The sequence below is a fragment of the Heptranchias perlo genome, chromosome 6, assembly GCF_035084215.1.
Source record: "Heptranchias perlo isolate sHepPer1 chromosome 6, sHepPer1.hap1, whole genome shotgun sequence".
In the NCBI taxonomy this organism is placed as follows: Eukaryota; Metazoa; Chordata; class Chondrichthyes; order Hexanchiformes; family Hexanchidae; genus Heptranchias; species Heptranchias perlo.
Genome location: NC_090330.1, coordinates 89,465,489 through 89,486,140, shown reverse-complemented (window position 1 = coordinate 89,486,140; position 20,652 = coordinate 89,465,489).

The window sequence follows — 20,652 nt, the reverse complement described above, 5'->3', positions numbered from 1 at the left end:
ATGTCTTGCAGAGGTTGCTGTGGCAGGGTTGTGTGGTGTCGTGGATGCTGTTCTCCTGAAAGCTGGGTAATTTGCTGCAAACGATGGTCTGTTTGAGGTTAGGTGGCTGTTTGACGGCGGGTAGTGGAGGCGTCGGGATGGCCTTAGCGAGGTGTTCATCGTCATCGATGACATGTTGAAGGCTGCGAAGAACATGGCGTAGTTTCTCCGCTCCAGGGAAGTACTGGACGACGAAGGGTACTCTGTTGGTTGTGTCCCGTGTTTGTCTTCTGAGGAGGTCTATGCGATTTTTTGCTGTGGCCCGTCGGAACTGTCGATCGACGAGTCGAGCGTCATATCCCGTTCTTACGAAGTGTTCCCAAGTCGGGGAACACTTCAGCAGTCAAGGACATTCAGCCACCGATCTTTGGGTAAGCATTCTCCAAGGCGGCCTTCGAGACACACGACAACGCAAAATTGTCGAGCAGAAATTGATAGCCAAGTTCCACACCCATGAGGATGGCCTCAACTGGGATCTTAGGTTCATGTCACGCTACACGTAACCCCACCAGCGAAAAAAAGTTATCTGTTTTTAATACAACTGGTCATTCTCTCTCTTTCTCTTCCTTTCGGATGTTTCTCTCTCTCTCTCTGTCTTTGGGTTCTGACCGTTTGTATATTCAGTAGTCTTGTATGTAATGTCTTTCTGTCTGAAGACTATTCAACTCCTTTGATTGCCTTGATATCGGGCAGTTGGAAAGATTATCTGTAATCACCAGGCATTGTTCTCTGACTATATATGCGGCACCTTTCATGGAATCCCACACTCACCTGACGAAGGAGGTAGCCTCCGAAAGCTTGTGATTTTAAAATAAAGCTGTTGGATTATAACCTGGTGTTGTAAGACTCCTTACATTTGACAACTCTGATTCCTTTATCAGTCCACAAGCACCTGTAAATGCCATCTCTATAACATAAGTGCCATTCCCATGACCTATTTTCCTAATTGCCATGGGGCTGTACCTGTGTCCGACCATTAGTGCATAGGATTGAGAGACTGCAGTCAAATGCAGTCTTTTGCAGTTCTATCCTTACCTGTCTGGCTTCCAGCATGGGTAGTTTGACTCTGATTCCTTCGGGTTACAGCAGATGATACAACACTGCCTCCCTGGTCAACCTCTGCCCATTATGGCAGTTCTCTACAGACATTCCCAAGTAGCTGTCCCTGCGTCTGTAAATACAGCTGTCTGGTTAATGGTGGGTGTGGGTAGCCTACCTCTCCTGCAAGCAAATCTCCCACACATAGGGATAAATTTTGACTCTGCAATAGTGTAAAACAGATGATAGCAAATCGGCAACTTCCATTGAAGTTAATGGAAATAAAAATCGGGAGAGATGCACAACGGGTTGCTAATTCGCTATCGCGCATTTTACACTGTCGCACAAAGTAATAATCTACCTCAATAAATCTTTCATCTTCTTCTTCCCCCTTCAAAAAGTCATGCAGGGACAGACATTAATTAAATACCTATTTCATCAATTTTTGTTGCAGCACCTAAAAATACTTTACTTCCCCTTTAAAAAAAACTACTTCCTAGAAGGCTAGAATGTTTCAGCAGTTAACATGTGATGAGCCATGCTCAAATTGAGTTGGCCCAAAACTCATACAATTTAGTTGTAACTTGTTGTAATTACTGAAATCTGCATAATTATTTATTATATTCCCATTCCATAACATTTATGTTATTTCAAGGTCCTAAAATAACAATAATTTGTGTCGAAACTGTTACAAGTGTTGAGTGTCCTGACCCACTGATTATGCCATGGCAGACCATGGCTTTCAATTACCCCCTTCTTCCTCTGCCTCTTCCGGCACAGGCATAATGGGCCGAATGGCCTCCTTCTGTTCTATATCACTGCATGATTCGATAATTCAATGAATCTATCCCAAGGGAGAGTAAACCATGTCACTGGGATTGATTTAAAGATTTGGCACAAAATGGGTGGTCAGCGAGTAAAGCCAGCCAATTTCCTGCCCTGCCTAACTGCCGAGCTCTGTCTGTACGCTGGTTTGGTGCACACAGTTCATCACCTCCATGAAAATGAGGCCTGGGGCTCAATATGGCTCAGATCTCAGGGCAGCAACCACAAGCCCCTGACTGCCCAATTTGCGCAAAGTGTTAAAATCGGCCCGAACAGCTCTATAATAATCAAATGTTTGGTCAGAAAACAAATTTCATTTCTCAAGCTTATTAGTGCTGTCAGAACTACTGCAATCAGTCTAATCTACAGAGTTATATTATACCTAGTTGAAACCTTTTAGATTTACCTGAATTTATATCTTAAGCTGAGACTCCAAAGCGTATATAACAAATCAAAGGTTAAAAAGATCCTAATCCCCAATCTGCTGCTGTTTGAAAATACCTCTTCAAATTACCTTTATCAGGATGGATATCACCTTCATTTTCTTTGAAGTGGTCCAAACGTTTCGGCTGAGCTAAAAATTCCATTAAGAAACAAATCAAGTTTGGGCTATCATCAAATGGCATAGATACATCTATCAGATTGAAAGTCATCACCCAGAGCACCACAGCCTTGAAGATAATGTTGTAGATTTGTTAAATGTTGCTTTCTCAAAAAGTAGGAAAATTGTTAAAAATATGAAATGAGGGGAGAGGGAATGGGGAGAAGGGGAAGGAAGAAAGGGAATATGAGAGGAGCAGCAGGAAGGGGAGGATAAGGGAGGAGAATGAGGGATAGAGAGGGGAAAGGAGAGGCAGAAGAAGAGATGGATGAGGGGGAGATGTAGGATGATGGGGAAGAAAGAACTGGAGGATGAGGGGGAGGGAAGAGTGAGGTGGAAGAAGGGAGAGGTAAGGGGAGGGGGAAGAAAGGGAGAATGAGGGGGAGGGGAGGAAGAGGGAAAGGATAAGTAGAGGATGGGGGGTAGAAAGAAGGAGATGAGGATAGGGGAGGGATGAGGTGGAAGAAGAGAAGGGTACGGAGGAGGGGAAGGAGAGAAGGATCGGGGTGAATATAGATTGGTACTTTTTTAAACATTCTATTCACTGTAATATCGCATCCATTTCTTTAAAGTAATAAAAATACAAAGGCTGTAATTGAGGATCTCCCTTCTGTTAGAGGTGGAGGGAGTGGAAGGGGAGGAGATAGAGAATACCCAGTTCTTTCCACTTCAGTTAAAAGTTGCTAAAGTTAATCACATTTCTGAAGGGCAATGTCCGAGGGGGAGTGTTTGCTAGTGCTGTTGGGGAGGGTTTAAACTAAAGTGACAAGGGGTTGGGAATCTGAGCAGGGAGACAGAGGAAAGCATGTCAGGAAGGGACAGAAGGTATGGAGTAAAAGGTAAAGTGTTAAAAAAGGAAAAAGCAGGAACTAAGTGTCACAAAACATATTTGAAAGTTCTTTATCTGAATGCACGTAGCATTCGTAACAAAATGGACGAGTTAACGGCACAAATAACTACGTATGGGTATGATCTTGTGGCCATTACAGAAACATGGCTGCAGGGTGACAACGACTGGGAATTAAATATGCCAGGGTGTTTAACAATCAGGAAGGACAGGCAGGAAGGAAGGGGAGGTGGCGTGGCTATGTCAATAAAGGAAGGAATCACTGTAATACAGAGAAATGATATTGGGACAAAGGATCAGGATAATGAAACAGTTTGGTTAGAGATAAGGAATAATAAGGGGAAAAAAAACACTAGTGGGCATAATATATAGGCCTCCTAATAGTTGCAACTCTGCTGGAAGAAGTTTTAATCAGGAAATAGTCGGGGCGTGTAATAAGGGAACAGCTATAATTATGGGGGATTTTAACTATCATATTAACTGGACAAATCAAATTGGGCAGGGCAGCCTTGAGGAAGAGTTTATTGAGTGTATTAGGGATGGATTTCTTGAGCAGTATGCAACTGATCCTACAAGGGGGCAAGCAACCTTGGACCTGGTCCTGTGTAATGAGCCAGGATTAATTAATAATGTCCTAGTTAAGGATCCCCTTGGAATGAGTGACCATAACATGGTTACATTCCATATCCAATTAGAGGGTGAGAAGGTTGGTTCTCAAACAAGCGTACTGAGCTTGAATAAAGGAGACTATGATGGTATGAGAGCGGAATTGATTAAACTGGACTGGGAAAATAGATTAAAGGGTAAGACGGTACATGAGCAAGGGATGTTCATTCAAGGAGTTATTTTACAACTTTCAAAAAATATATATTCCACTGAGGAAAAAAGGGGGTAAAAGAAATGACAGCCATCTGTGGCGAAGTAAAGAAATTAAGGATAGTATCCAACTAAAAACAAGGACTTATAAGGTAGCCAAACTTAGTGGGAGGATAGAAGATTGGAAAGACTTCAAAAGACAGCAAAAAGTAACTAAAGGATTGATTAAGAAAGGGAAGATAGATTATGAAAATAAATTAGCAAAAAATATAAAAAGAAAAAGGGTGGCTAAGGCAAATGTAGGTCCCTTAGAGGATGAGACCGGGAAATTAATGGTGGGAAACATGGAGATGGCAAAAATGCTGAACAAATATTTTGTTTCAGTCTTTACGGTAGAGGACACTAAGAATATCCCAACACTGGACAAACAGAGGGCTCTGGGGGGGAGGAGCTAAATACAATTAAAATCACTAAGGAATTGGCACTCAGTAAAATAATGGGACTCAAGGCGGATAAATCCCCTGGACCTGATGGCTTACATCCTAGGGTCTTGAGGGAAGTGGCAGTAGGGATTGTGGATGCTTTGGTAATAATTTTCCAAAATTCTCTGGACTCAGCAAAGGTCCCGGCAGATTGGAAAACTGCTAATGTAACACCCTTATTTAAAAAGGGTAGTAGGCAGAAGGCTGGAAATTATAGACCAGTTAGCCTAACATCTGTGGTGGGTAAAATTTTGGAGTCTATTATTAAGGAGACAGTAACGGAACATTTAGACAAACATAATTTAATAGGACAAAGTCAGCATGTCTTTATGAAGGGGAAGTCAGGTCTGACAAATTTGCTTGAGTTCTTTGAGGACATAACGTACAGGGTGGATAAAGGGGAACCAGTGGACGTAGTGTATTTAGACTTCCAGAAGGCATTCGACAAGGTGCCACATAAAAGATTATTGCTCAAGAAAAAGAATCACTGGATTGGGGGTAATATTCTGGCATGGGTGGAGGATTGGTTATCTAACAGGAAGCAGAGAGTTGGGATAAATGGTTCATTCTCGGACTGGCAACCAGTAGCCAGTGGTGTTCCGCAGGGGTCGGTGCTGGGTCCCCAACTCTTTACAATCTATATTAACGATTTGGAGGAGGGGACCGAGTGTAACATATCAAAGTTTGCAGATGATACAAAGATGAGAGGGAAAGTAGAGAGTGAGGAGGACATAAAAATCCTACAAGGGGATATGGACAGGCTGGGTGAGTGGGCGGAGATATGGCAGATGCAATACAATATTGGAAAATGTGAGGTTCTGCACTTTGGCAGGAAAAATCAGATTCTTAATGGCGAGAAACTGGAAAGTACTGCAGTATAAAGGGATCTGGGGGTCCTAGTGCAAGAAAATCAAAAAGTTAGTATGCAGGTGCAGCAGGTGATCAAGAAGGCCAGCGGAATGTTGGCTTTTATTGCTAGGGGGATAGAATATAAAAACAGGGAGGTATTGTTGCAGTTATATAAGGTATTGGTGAGACCGCACCTGGAATACAGCATACAGTTTTGGTGTCCATACTTAAGAAAAGACATACTTGCTCTCGAGGCAGAACAAAGAAGGTTCACTCGGCTAATCCCGGGGATGAGGGGGTGGACATATGAGGAGAGGTTGAGTAGATTGGGACTCTACTCATTGGAGTTCAGAAGAATGAGAGGCGATCTTATTGAAACATATAAGATTGTGAAGGGGCTTGATCGGGTGGATGCGGTAAGGATGTTCCCAAGGATGGGTGAAACTAGAACTAGGGGGCATAATCTTAGAATAAGGGGCTGTTCTTTCAAAACTGAGATGAGGAGAAACTTCTTCACTCAGAGGGTGGTAGGTCTGTGGAATTTGCTGCCCCAGGAAGCTGTGGAAGCTACATCATTAAAAAAATTTAAAACAGAAATAGACAGTTTCCTAGAAGTAAAGGGAATTAGGGGTTACGGGGAGCGGGCAGGAAATTGGACATGAAGCTGAGATCGGATCGGTCAAGGCACTGTGGGTGGCGGAGCGGGCCCAGGGGCTGAGCGGTCGGGTCCTGCTCCTACTTCTTGTGTTCTTTAGATTTGAGGTTAGGATCAAATCAGCCATGATCTTATTGAATGGTGGATCAGGCTCGAGGGGCCGATTGGCCTACTCCTGCTCCTATTTCTTATGTTCTTATGCAAACAGAACTGAAGGAACACTAAACAAAAATTGATAATAACAACTTATATTTGTACAGCATTTCTCATGTAAAATAATGCTTCACACCATTTTTAAAAGAGGGAATTTGGACGCCAAGCAGAAAGTAAGAATTTTTGGGGGTAGGAATTACCAAAACATGGGGGTAAAATATCAGGAGAACCCAACCCCCCCCTTCTGGGAAGTGTTACCCCATGGCCTAAGAGATAGGGTTAAAATTTCCTTGTGAGTTGTCCAGATCTCCCACCGTAAATTTAGTGGAAATCCCGGAGTGCAAAATTCTGGCATCTTCCTTTGCCCCAGCTTCTAACTTAGGGGTACTGAGGCCAATGGTAGCTCCCGTACCACCATCTTGGCTCAGATCAGCTTACTCAGCACAGAACAGGGATTAAACAGGGAATTTCCTTGATGTGCATGGCTCAAAGTTCACTGGGATAAACTCATGGAGCCACTGCAGGAGCAGCTCCATACCAAGTATAATTTTTTTAAATTTTTTTTATTCGTTCACGGGATGTGGGCGTCGCTGGCAACGCCAGCATTTATTGCCCATCCCTAATTGCCCTCGAGAAGGTGGTGGTGAGCCGCCTTCTTGAACCGCTGCAGTCCATGTGGTGACGGTTCTCCCACAGTGCTGTTAGGAAGGGAGTTCCAGGATTTTGACCCAGCGACAATGAAGGAACGGCGATATATTTCCAAGTCGGGATGGTGTGTGACTTGGAGGGGAACGTGCAGGTGGTGTTGTTCCCATGCGCCTGCTGCTCTTGTCCTTCTAGGTGGTAGAGGTCGCGGGTTTGGGAGGTGCTGTCGAAGAAGCCTTGGCGAGTTGCTGCAGTGCATCCTGTGGATGGTGCACACTGCAGCCACAGTGCGCCGGTGGTGAAGGGAGTAAATGTTTAGGGTGGTGGATGGGGTGCCAATCAAGCGGGCTGCTTTATCTTGGATGGTGTCCAGCTTCTTGAGTGTTGTTGGAGCTGCACTCATCCAGGCAAGTGGAGAGTATTCCATCACACTCCTGACTTGTGCCTTGTAGATGGTGGAAAGGCTTTGGGGAGTCAGGAGGTGAGTCACTCGTCGCAGAATACCCAGCCTCTGACCTGCTCTCGTAGCCACAGTATTTATATGGCTGGTCCAGTTCAGTTTCTGGTCAATGGTGACCCCCAGGATGTTGATGGTGGGGGATTCGGCGATGGTAATGTCGTTGAATGTCAAGGGAAGGTGGTTAGACTCTCTCTTGTTGGAGATGGTCATTGCCTGGCACTTATCTGGCGCGAATGTTACTTGCCACTTATGAGCCCAAGCCTGGATGTTGTCCAGGTCTTGCTGCATGCGGGCTCGGACTGCTTCATTATCTGAGGGGTTGCGAATGGAATTGAACACTGTGCAGTCATCAGCGAACATTCCCATTTCTGACCTTATGATGGAGGGAAGGTCATTGATGAAGCAGCTGAAGATGGTTGGGCCTCGGACACTGCCCTGAGGAACTCCTGCAGCAATGTCCTGGGGCTGAGATGATTGGCCTCCAACAACCACTACCATCTTCCTTTGTGCTAGGTATGACTCCAGCCACTGGAGAGTTTTCTCCCTGATTCCCATGGACTTCAATTTTACTAGGGCTCCTTGGTGCCACACTCGGTCAAATGCTGCCTTGATGTCAAGGGCAGTCACTCTCACCTCACCTCTGGAATTCAGCTCTTTTGTCCATTTTTGGACCAAGGCTGTAATGAGGTCTGGAGCCAAGTGGTCCTGGCGGAACCCAAACTGAGCATCGGTGAGCAGGTTATTGGTGAGTAAGTGCCGCTTGATAGCACTGTCGACGACACCTTCCATCACTTTGCTGATGATTGAGAGTAGACTGATGGGGCGGTAATTGGCCGGATTGGATTTGTCCTGGGCAATTTTCCACATTGTCGGGTGGATGCCAGTGTTGTAGCTGTACTGGAACAGCTTGGCTAGAGGCGCAGCTAGTTCTGGAGCACAAGTCTTCAGCACTACAGCTGGGATGTTGTCGGGGTCCATAGCCTTTGCTGTATCCAGTGCACTCAGCCGTTTCTTGATATCACGTGGAGTGAATCGAATTGGCCGAAGACTGGCTTCCGTGATGGTGGGGATATCGGGAGGAGGCTGAGATGGATCATCCACTCGGCACTTCTGGCTGAAGATGGTTGCAAACGATTCAGCCTTGTCTTTTGCACTCACGTGCTGGACTCCGCCATCATTGAGAATGGGGATGTTTGCAGAGCCTCCTCCTCCCGTTAGTTGTTTAATTGTCCACCAACATTCACGACTGGATGTGGCAGGACTGCAGAGCTTTGATCTGATCCGTTGGTTGTGGAATCGCTTAGCTCTGTCTATAGCATGTTGCTTCCGCTGTTTCGCATGCATGTCGTCCTGAGTTGTCGCTTCACCAGGTTGGCACCTCATTTTTAGGTACGCCTGGTGCTGCTCCTGGCATGCTCTTCTACTCTCCTCATTGAACCAGGGTTGATCCCCTGGCTTGTTGGTAATGGTAGAGTGAGGAATATGCCGGGCCATGAGGTTACAGATTGTGCTGGAATACAATTCTGCTGCTGCTGATGGCCCACAGCGCCTCATGGATGCCCAATTTTGAGCTGCTAGATCCGTTCTGAATCTATCCCATTTAGCACGGTGGTAGTGCCACACAACACGTTGGATGGTGTCCTCAGTGCGAAGACGGGACTTCATCTCCACGAGGACTGTGCGGTGGTCACTCCTACCAATACTGTCATGGACAGATGCATTTGCGACAGGTAGATTGGTGAGGACGAGGTCAAGTAAGTTTTTCCCTCGTGTTGGTTCGCTCGCCACCTGCCACAGGCCCAGTCTAGCAGCTATGTCCTTCAGGACTCGGCCAGCTCGGTCAGTAGTGGTGCTACCGAGCCACTCTTGGTGATGGACATTGAAGTCCCCCACCCAGAGTACATTTTGTGCCCTTGCAACCCTCAGTGCTTCCTCCAAGTGGTGCTCAACATGGAGGAGGACTGATTCATCAGCTGAGGGAGGACGGTAGGTGGTAATCAGCAGGAGGTTTCCTTGCCCATGTTTGACCTGATGCCATGAGATTTCATGGGGTCCAGAGTCAATGTTGAGGACTCCCAGGGCCACTCCCTCCTGACTGTATATCACTGTACCGCCACCTCTGGTGGGTCTGTCCTGCCGGTGGGACAGGACATACCCAGGGATGGTGATGGAAGAGTCTGGGACGTTGGCTGAAAGATATGATTCTGTGAGAATGGCTATGTCAGGCTGTTGCTTGACTAGTCTGTGGGACAGCTCTCCCAATTTTGGCACAAGTCCCCAGATGTTAGTAAGGAGGACCTTGCAGGGTCGACTGGGCTTGGTGTTTTGCCGTTGTCGTGTCCGGTGCCTCGTGGTCCGATGCCGGGTGGTCCGTCCGGTTTTATTCTTATTATGACTTTTCGTCGCGAGATTTTACAACTGAGTGGATTGCTCGGCCATTTCAGAGGGCAATTAAGAATCAACCACATTGCTGTGGGTCTGGAGTCACATATAGGCCAGACCGGGTAAGGACATTAGTGAACCAGGTGTGTTTTTACGACAATCCGGTAGTTTCATGGCCATCATTACTGATACTCGTATTTTAATTCCAGATTTTTATTTAATTGAATTTAAATTCGCCAGCTGCCGTGGCGGGATTTGAACTCATGACTCTGGATTTTATTCCAGGCCTCTGGATTACTAGCCCAGTAACATAACCACTATGCTACCGTACCCGTAGCATAGTGGTTATGTAAGCAATTTAAAGAAATAGGAGAAAGATTGGGATGTATACAGAACAAAATATAATATTAATCAATTGTAAAACGAGACAATTCAAGAAAGGAAATCAATGGATGTTTCCAGTCATGGGCAAAAGAAATTCTTTGCCCATGTTTTAGAAAAATATTAAACATAACTAGGACCTATTAAGGATATTGGAGGTGAGATAGTGAGTGAGATTAATAATATGGCAGAGGTTTAATTTTTAAAAAAAATCTCTTTCAATAATTAAAAGCTATAGCATTGAGACACTTGTAAAAGTTGATTTTCAGTGCCAGAGAGGTTGTCTGGCAGTAATTAAGGCTTAGCACACCGTTAAAAGTGTACTCACACTGGAATGGACAAGCCCTAACTTTTTGTTACAAGTTTACTGCATATCTGTGACATCAGTACAGGAACTTTATGCTGCTCGATACATTTAAACGGGGAGCCAGATAGCGAGATGCTGTTTTTGTGCAGCTTACGGAGGAGCAGCACATCTCGGACAGCAACTTCTGGATTTTCGCGTTTAACTGCGTATCTCGCTCGCCGGAAGTTGCTGTCAGATTTGCGCATAAATAGTGGTGCGCACTGTTAGCCTTACCATTATTTTCACAGCCAAATCCAGCCCAATAAAAAATTCTGTTTGATAATGGAAATCAATAATCTTGGATAATGTCTGTCTGTGATACAGAAAGGCTACTGCCGTCCTGCACTGACATTGAGATGTATACTATTCTGAAGAAATGGTTATCACTAGGAATTGATATATTCTGGTGCACCCTTAACAGATTTCAGTTTTGCAAAAACCAGGCTTGACACTACTTCGTACCTAAAAATGTAGGGGGTGAAATTGGACTGTTTAGCGCGTATTTTTTAGGCGCTATGCAGCCAACTAAGCCTCGAAAATGGGACCTGAGATGCGCGCATACTTCTGACGGGAAGTGCGCAGGACGCCATCTTGTTAAAGGGGTTTGCACACATGCGTCTAACATCCGCCGGCAGCATGCAAGTAGGGAGATTATGACATGAATCAGTGTGCAATTCTGATTTAAAGGGACCGCTGCTATTTTGGAACTCCACACTCCATCCAATGCACTGTCTTAACCTCGCACAGCTAAACATGACTTAAAGGACATGAAGGACCCCCCCACCAGCGTTATTTAAAGGAATGATGAAGGACTTGCAGGTTAGTTGTTAGATCATTTCTTCTGGCTGCTGATGGATTTGTACGTGTTTTTGGAGGTTTCTTATACTTGGATAAAGTTTCAGTACTCTACAGGGAGTGGGCTGGCTGGCTGACAGACAACAGCAAGGGCACAGGCGGAGTGGCAGGGGTGGGAGCAGGAAAGCTGTTATCCTGAGAGAGGACAGCAGTTTCGTGTTTCATGGAGCCACTGCCACTTGCTGCTTCCTATATGCACCACCTTCTGCTGCAAGAAAGAGGGAAGTGTGTCAGTGAGTGTCCTGCAAGATGTTTGGGTGATGTGGCTGTCATGGTTGAATAGCTTCCAGTGTGTATGAACTGTGAGCTATTGGGTGTGAGGCTTGCAACAACGCTAAGTATGTGAGGGTGAGATAAAGCATATGATTTGAATGGTTGAGTACTGACTGAAAGAGATTGTTGGTAGGTAGGTGATGGGGGTGTAGTGAATTGAGCAGTCAATGAGGCTAGTGCAGCAGTTGGTAGGAATATGGCACTTGAAACTTGAACTCACTCACCTTGACAACTCATTTTAAATCATTGAACTTCTTTCTGCATTGCATCCATGTTCTTGGAGATATGCTCCTGGCATTTACCTCCTCCCCTATTTCCTCCTACTGCCTCTTCAGCATATGTCTGGAGGGCCTCCTGCCCCTCTGCGGATACCAGGATGCCCCTCCTTCTCTCCATCTCTTGCACCAAAGCCTCCAGTGCATCATCAGAGAACTTTGCCGCACACTCTATCTCAGGCGCAGCCATTCTTCAAAGTATCACAGCACAGATTCAGTTTTGAAACCACTCCCACTACTTCTTATAGCCACAAAGCACCTTCCCACTAAAAGGTGCAGGCTGCCGTTAAGAAGCGTGAGCTACTCACGATATCGGGACCCCTGCTGATCTGTGCAGCCAATTAACAGCGCAGGTAGCGCTGGCTGCATGAAGCAATCATTTAAAAAGGCAGGCAGCACAAATATAACATACCGCCTGCATCGCTATGAACAGACGTGGGTTAATTGCGCACTGCGATCCCTACGCCCGTTTTCAGGGGTTATCCAATTTAACCCCTGTTATGTCTTTTGATGTACTGTCATTCTTTCTATGGAAAGTAAAACTACAGCATGGATTTTCATTGCTGTCAATTGAACCGATTTATAGTAAACATTGTCTGAATTAAGTCAGCATTGATTGTAAGCTTCTTGGAACTAATTCCAGTAAAAGCTGTTTAAAGTGGCTGTGTTATTGACCTTGGATGCAAGTTATTCAAGTAATTACATGTTATTCAATAAATGTTCTTTTCACTACAACATGGGTACTGATTAACATCAGGGGCAAATGTGGAATATTGTGTGACTATTGGAACAAAATTCAAAGAAACTCAACCAAGCATTCAAAAGCATGATATTTTTCTTGTAACATACTCTGAACTATAAACAACCTGAAAACTTAGGAAGCATGACCTGCTTAAAGTAAGCTTGGCTCCAGCTTCAATAAAACCATATGGGACTGGAAAAATAGTTCCTAATGACTATTTAACTCAAGCACATGTGTTCACCATGTACTGAGATTTAATTATCAATATTAAAATATTTTTTGCTGAGGAAGTGATCTATGGACTAGGACAATATCCTTAAACTCCTCTGATCTGAATTCATCTGAGACAGAAGGGTAACCCTCTTTTCTCTCAGACAACTGAAAGGGCCCAAAGTTACTTAGTTCTGGCACCTTGAACCTGTGAGTAAATATTATTAAACTACTTGTAATCCACTCATTGCAGTCTCACTCATACAGGTTATAAGTATGACTGTAGGAAATGGAAATGTCACATTGGTGCTGCAGGAACCTTTTAGGTTCAGGTTAAGTTACATTTAACAATGTAATTTAGGGAAGAGTAGAGAAAGCTATTATTTTTATTAGTATTTATATTTCCAGGCAGGAATTTTTTTTAAAAACAGTAAATTTTTAATATGTATTTACATATCAGGTTCAAAGTAAAGGAGCATTGCTCTGTATGTGGCATGTTGCACTTGACCTAGCTGTGCTTGTTGCTGATACCAAGTTTAAAAACTGAAACAATGGAGGAGATATTGGGGCCTCCCATCCAGCAGAAACAGGAGGTTAACGTTCTGAAAATGGTGGGATATGACTTATCAGTCCCGCGACGGTGTGGCTGACGCTGTATTCCCAAGGCCCTACCACTGGGCAGCTAGAGTGGCTGCCTGAGTCAGGCAGCAGCCCTTTTACTATACAAATTGGGGTCCTATGATGTACATGGCATCCTGATGACCATTTTAGGACTGAACTGGGTGGGGGGGGGAAGTGTGCACTGTGCATGCTTCACAAAGTTTCAGTTGGCAGTCCAGCTGAAGAAGAGCCCAGAAGGTGAGTTTTAATTTATTTTAGTGGGGTCAAGAGGAACAGGAGTGCTCCTCCGGGCTCCACAAAAACAATCTGGGATGCTGCCCCCCCAGTTATTTTTTTCCGGGCCGCCTGATATTGTGGGCAGCCAATTGCTGGCGAGCTTCCCCGGGGCACTTGTTTTCCACCCACAGCCCATTGGCCTTTATGTTAATGAGGCCTGGCCCATAAAACAGATCAGGCCACCCACGGCAGTATCAGGCAATCCGAAAACTGCACGGGGAGAAAATCTATCCCAATGTTTTCTTCTCTTTCAATGACAGCTTACATCTCCACAAGCACAAAATGTTCAAGAACAAACAGCTAAGAAACAAAAAATCTGTTTTTTATTACCTAACTATGCCACACTTTCCAATCATTTTCTGCTGTTGTCCATTATGTAATAATAAGATTTCTATTGTGGTGACACTGTTCTAGTTTACTGTTTTCATCTTCGCAACAATTTGTTACCACTTGCTAAACATGAGGATAAATTAGGATGATAACTGTCGACATGCCTGTCTCTGTATATACTTTGCATGTTACAATACTTGGATCAGAGGTCCCCAAACTTTTTTTGCTGAGCCCCCTATCAGAGATTCATGTCCCATTCAGGCCCTATCCCCCACCTCCCCTCTAAGAAACAATATTTTATAGTCCCCAACAAGATGACAGAGTTCAATTCAATTGGTTTCTAAAACTGGGAAAAAAATTGAGAGATGTTCAAAATGCTCACCTTGCCTTCAGTCATGTGGGGATTGTGTGCCATACAACCAACTGTTTCAAGGATCTCTACTTACATGCAGCAATCAGGAGATGCCACAGAAATGTCCTTTACTTTAAATGATGTAGCCTCGCATAGCCAGAGGAGGTACATTATGGGGCACTCTCAGTACAGTGCGGGATGTTTGAATCCCTGCCATTTTGTAGAAGTGAATATTGGACCTATCAGAGCTGTTTCTGGTGCTGAGTTCACCCCATAATGTACCTCCTCTGGCTCTGTGAGGCTGCACTGGTGGTTCTCGTTCTTGGCCAGCCCTTCCACCTCGCACTCCCTGGTAACCTCGGAGCGCCCTCCCAGAGGCTGCGCCCCCAGTTTGTCAACCTCTGCCATAGATGAAGCAAAAGATTTGCATGAGCATATTGATTTAACATTTTGCATTAGAATTGGAGAAGCAATTTACTTTGATAAAGTCAGGACAGAAAATAAAATGTGCAGCACAACAAATCAATGAATGGAGAAAAGAAGCTAAACATACTGAAATTAGGAGGATTAATTATAGGAAGTATTGTTAAGCGATTTTTTTTTTGTCATTTTCTCCAGTGTAGAAAAGGGGCTTAGACTAGTCTTTATAATAACATTCTTTGTGCTTTTTCCTACTACTGTTGTCCATGTTTTGACCATCAAGCCTTCAGTCAGTTTTCTTCTTTTTCATTGGTATAGTATTTAAATCTCCAATATTTCCCTCCTTTCTAATTGGCGATTCTCTAGTTTCATAATACACCAATTATATTTACAATTTACACAGAAAATGCTGGAGAAGTTCAGCAAGTGAGGCAGCATCTGATGCTCTACAGCTGTCATAACAGTTCCATATTTATTCCACCATGTACCATTAACAAAATAACATTTATAACATAATATACACACAAAATATTCAGCAGTTCAAAAAAGAAATAGCTTCCCACCATGCACAGTTCAATGCAGCCCAGGAAGACATATGAACAGCCCTAATGTAAAATCATAGAATCGTATAGCACAGAAGGGGCCATTCAGCCCATTGAGTCTGTGCCGGCTCTTTGAAAGAGCTATCCATTTAGCCCCACTCCACTGCTCTATCCCCATAGTCCTGCAAAGGTTTCCGTTTCAAGTATTTATCCAATTCTCTTTCAAAAGTTACTATTGAATCTGTTTCTGCCACCTTTTCAGGCAGTGCATTGCGAATTATAACAACATAACCTTGCGTTTTCCTCACCTCAGTACCTCATGGTCTGGCCTGCCAAGCTGTAACATGATATTCTGAGCCAATTGCACTATAATTCCCATGAACCAACATGATGGTTATGTTACTGGACTAATAATCCAAAGGCCTGGGCTATTAAACCAGAGTCATGAGTTCAAATCCTGTCACGGCAGCTGAGGAATTTAAATTCAATTAATTACATTTAAAAAAAATCTGGAATAAAAATAAAACTAGCATCAGTAATGCTGACCATGAAACTACCGGATTGTCATGAAAACCCATCTGGTTCACTAATTCCCTTTAGGGAAGGAAACCAGCCGTTCTTACCCGGCCTGGCCTATATGTGACTCCAGACTCACAGCAATGTGGTTGATTCTTAATCGCCCCCTGAAATGGCCTAGCAAGCCACTCAGTTGTACAATCTCACTACAAAAAGTCATAATAAGAATAAAAACGGACGGAGCACCCGGCATCGGGCTACTAGGCATCGGAGCTGTCCCACAGACTAGTCAAGCAATAGCCTGATATAGCCATACTCACAGAATCATACCTTTCAGCCAACGTCCCAGACTCGTCCATCACCATCCCTGGGTATGTCCTGTCCCACCGGCAGGACAGACCCACCAGAGGTGGCGGTTTAGTGATATGCAGTCAGGAGGGAGTGGCTCTGGGAGTCCTCAACATTGACTCTGGACCCCATAAAATCTCATGGCATCAGGTCAAACATGGACAAGGAAACCTCCTGCTGATTACCACCTACCACCCTCCTTCAGCTGATGAATCAGCCCTCCTCCATGTTGAGCACCATCCTCCTTGGAGGAAGCACTGAGGGCAGCAAGGGCACAAAATGTACTCTGGGTGGGGCACTTCAATGTCCATCACCAAGAGTGGCTCGGTAGCACTACTACTGACCGAGCTGGCAGAGTCCTGAAGGACATAGCCGCCAGACTGGGCCTGTGGCAGGTGGTGAGCGAACCAACACGAGGGAAAAACCAACTTGACCTCATCCTCACCAATCTACCTGTTGGAAATGCATCTGTCTATGACAGTATTGGTAGGAGTGACCATCACACAGTCCTTGTGGAGACGAAGTCCCATCTTCGCACTGAGGACACCATCGAACGTGTTGTCTGGCACTACCACCATGCTAAAGGGAATTGATTCAAAACAGATCTAGCAGCTCAAAACTATGCATTCATGAGGCACTGTGGGCCATCAGCAACATTAGAATTGTATTCCAGCACAATCTGTAACCTCATGGCCTGGCATATTCCTCACTCTACCATTACCAACAAGCCAGGGATCAAACCTGGTTAAATAAGGAGTGTAGAAGAGCATGCCAGAAGCAGCACCAGGCGTACCAAAAAATGAGGTGCCAACCTGTTGAAGCTACAACACAGGACTACATGCATGCTAAACAGTGGAAGCAACATGCTGTAGACAGAGCTAAGCGATTCTACAATCAACGGATCAGATCAAAGGTCTGCAGTCCTGCCATATCCAGTCGTGAATGGTGATGGACAATTAAACAACTAACAGGAGGAGGAAGCTCCTGTGAACATCCTCATCCTCAATGATAGCAGAGTCCAGCACGGGGGTCAAAATCCTGGAACTCCCTACCTAACACCACTGTTGGAGAATCTTCACCACACGGACTTGAGTGGCTCACCACCACCTTCTCAAGGGCATTTAAGGATGGGCAATAAATGCTGGCCTTGCCAGCGACGCCCACATCCCATAAACGAATCAAAAAAAAATGGCTGAGCCTCCATCACAACACATATGCAAAGAGGGCAATTGCACTGTGAAGCTGAAGTGACATAAACAAGCAAGCAGACTACAACTCCCAGAAGCTAGGAGAAAATCCTAGACTTCCTCCCTTCCACCCTGCTGCAGCTCCAAACTGATCCCTATTGGCCTCAACTCCAACCTGTCTACCTTGTGCACCCAAGCCTCGCTTCTGATTTACGTGACCTGCTCTAACCGCTCTTGCTCCCCATGTAGACACTGCCCCACTTACCTCCAGTACTTCCACTCCTCTTGCTTTATCTCCTTGACCTCCAGGCTTTGCAGCTCATTTCTTTTCTTACCTTTCTTTCTTTCTTAAATAGAGTGGCCATCTTGTTTGCTTTAATAATAAAACTCAATTGCCTTCAAGTTACCTTATGTGATATTAGCATACAACCACTTAATGCATGTGCATGAAATTCCTTCATCCTCTATTTTATTAAAGGTTTTAGCCTGTTTAAATAAATAAGTCAAAGGAATTTTATACAAACTCGTAAAATTGTACACTAATTTTGCATTTAATTTAATGTAATTAAAGGCCCAAGAGATTCAATCACAATTCATGTTGTTTTCATATCTTCACACTCTTCCCTTGGAGAGAATAGTGTGAAGTAGAATCATAGAAAATTTACAGCACAAAAGGAGGCCATTCGGCCCATCATGTCCTTGCCAGCCGAAAATGAGCCACCCAGCCTAATCCCACTTTCCAGCACTTGGTCCATAGCCTTGTAGGTCACAGCACTGCAGGTGCACATCCAGGTACTTTTTAAATGAGTTGAGGGTTCCTGCCTCTACCACCCTTTCAGGCAGTGAGTTCCAGACCCCTACCACCCTCTGGGTGAAAAATGTTTTCCTCAGCTCCCCTCTAATCCTTCTACAAATCACTTTAAATCCATGCCCCCTGGTTATTGACCTCACTGTTAAGGGAGGTAGGTCCTTCCTATCCACTCTATCTAGGCCCCTCATAATTTGTACACCTTAATTAAATCACCCCTCAGCCTCCTCTGTTCCAAAGAGAACAACCCCAGCCTGAACAATCTTTCCTCATAGCTAAAATTCTCCAGTCTTGACAACATCCTCGTAAATCTCCTCTGTACCCTCTCCGGTGCAATTACATCCTTCCTGTACTGTGGTGACCAGAATTGTACACAGTACTCAAGCTGTGGCCTAACCAATGTTTTATACAGTTCCAGCATAACCTCCCTGCTCTTATATTCTGTGCCTTGGCTAATAAAGGAAAGTATTCCATATGCCTTCTTAGCTACCTTATCAACCTGACCTGCTACCTTCAGGGATCTGTGGACATGCACTCCAAGGTCCCTCACTTCCTCGACACCTTTCAGTATCCTCCCATTTATTGTGTACTCTCTTGCCTTGTTTGCTCTCCCCAAATGCATTACCTCACATTTCTCCGGATTGAATTCCATTTGCCACTTTTCTGCCCATCTGACCAGTCCATTCATATCTTCCTGCAGTCTGCATCTTTCCTCCTCACTATCAACCACATGTCCAATTTTTGTATCATCTGCAAACTTCTTAATCATGCCCCCTACATTTAAGTCCAAATCATTAATATATATCACAAAAAGCAAGGGACCCAGTACTGAGCCCTGCGGAACCCCACTGGAAACAGCCTTCCAGTCACAAAAACACCCATCGACCATTACCCTTTGCTTCCTGCCACTGAGCCAATTTTGGATCCAACTTGCCACTCTCCCTTGGATCCCATGGGCTAGTACTTTTTTGACCAGTCGGCCATGTGCGACCTTGTCAAAAGCCTTGCTAAAATCCCTGTAGACTACATCAAATGCACTACCCTCATCGACCCTCCTTGTTACCTCCTCAAAAAATTCAGTCAAGTTATTCAGTCATGACCTTCCCTTAACAAATCCATGCTGACTGTCCTTGATTACTCTGTGCCTTTCTAAATGACAGCTTATCGTGTCCCTCAGAATTGATTCCAATAATTTGCCCAACATCGAGGTTAGACTGACTGGCCTGTAATTACTCGATCTATCGCTCGCTTCCATTTTAAACAATGGTACAACTTTAGGAGTCCTCCAATCCTCCAGCACCACACCTGTATCCAGTGAGGATTGGAAAATGATGGTCAGAGCCTCTGCTATTTCCTCCCTTGCTTCTTTTAACAGCTTGGGATACATTTCATCCGGCCTTGGTGATTTTTCTACTTTCAAAGATGCTAATCCCCTTAGTACTTCCTCTCTCACTAAGTTCATCCCATCCAATATTTCACACTCCTCCTCCTTAACTACAATGTCTGCAACATCCCTCTCTTTTGTGAAGACAGATGCAAAGTATTAATTGAGAACCATACTAACATCTTCCGCCTCCACACATAGGTTACCTTTTTGGTCTCTAATGGGCCTTATTCTTTCCTTAGGTATCCTCTTGCGCTTAATGAATTTATAAAACATCTTTGGGTTTTCCTTGATTTTACTTGCCAATATTTTTTCATGTCCTCTCTGCTTTCCTAATTTCCTTTTTAATTTCACCCCTGCACTTTTTATACTCCTCTAGGCTTTCTGTAGTATTGAGTTCTCAGTGTCTGACATAAGCTTTCCTTTTTTGCCTTATCTTACACTGTATGCTCCTTGATATTCCAGTAGTGGAAGGATGAATTGACGAATAAGTATTTTGATTATAGTGCAGGGCTCCCTGTTGTGAGGGTGTCTATCAAACCGCATCTCAAGTGATATTTCAACTTATTTACCTCCCACTACAAATGTTTTGCCAGTTCTTAGCCAGACTGCTGTGGAAGCACGGTGTAAACTATGATATACTATCCCTATAAACAATGTAAAATTATACCATTATTCATTTTTACAATGTGATTTTAATAGAGATTATTATAAGGATTTAGCTTTACAACCAAGCTGTCCTTTTAGGAAGGATGAAAAATTGGCAGAACCAGTCTTACGCTGCAGATCTGAACCATCAACCAAATCAGAAAGGCACTGAAGGTAATTACAAAGAGCTTCATGGTACAGTACTTGCTGAAGTAGCAAGCATTAAAACAAGAGGACAAATGAGAGGCATTCATGAGTAGAATATTTTTGTGGTTTTGATCTCAAACCTTGTCATTAAAATAAAAACTTCCTTCAAAATAAAGACATGGTAAATATAGGACATGTA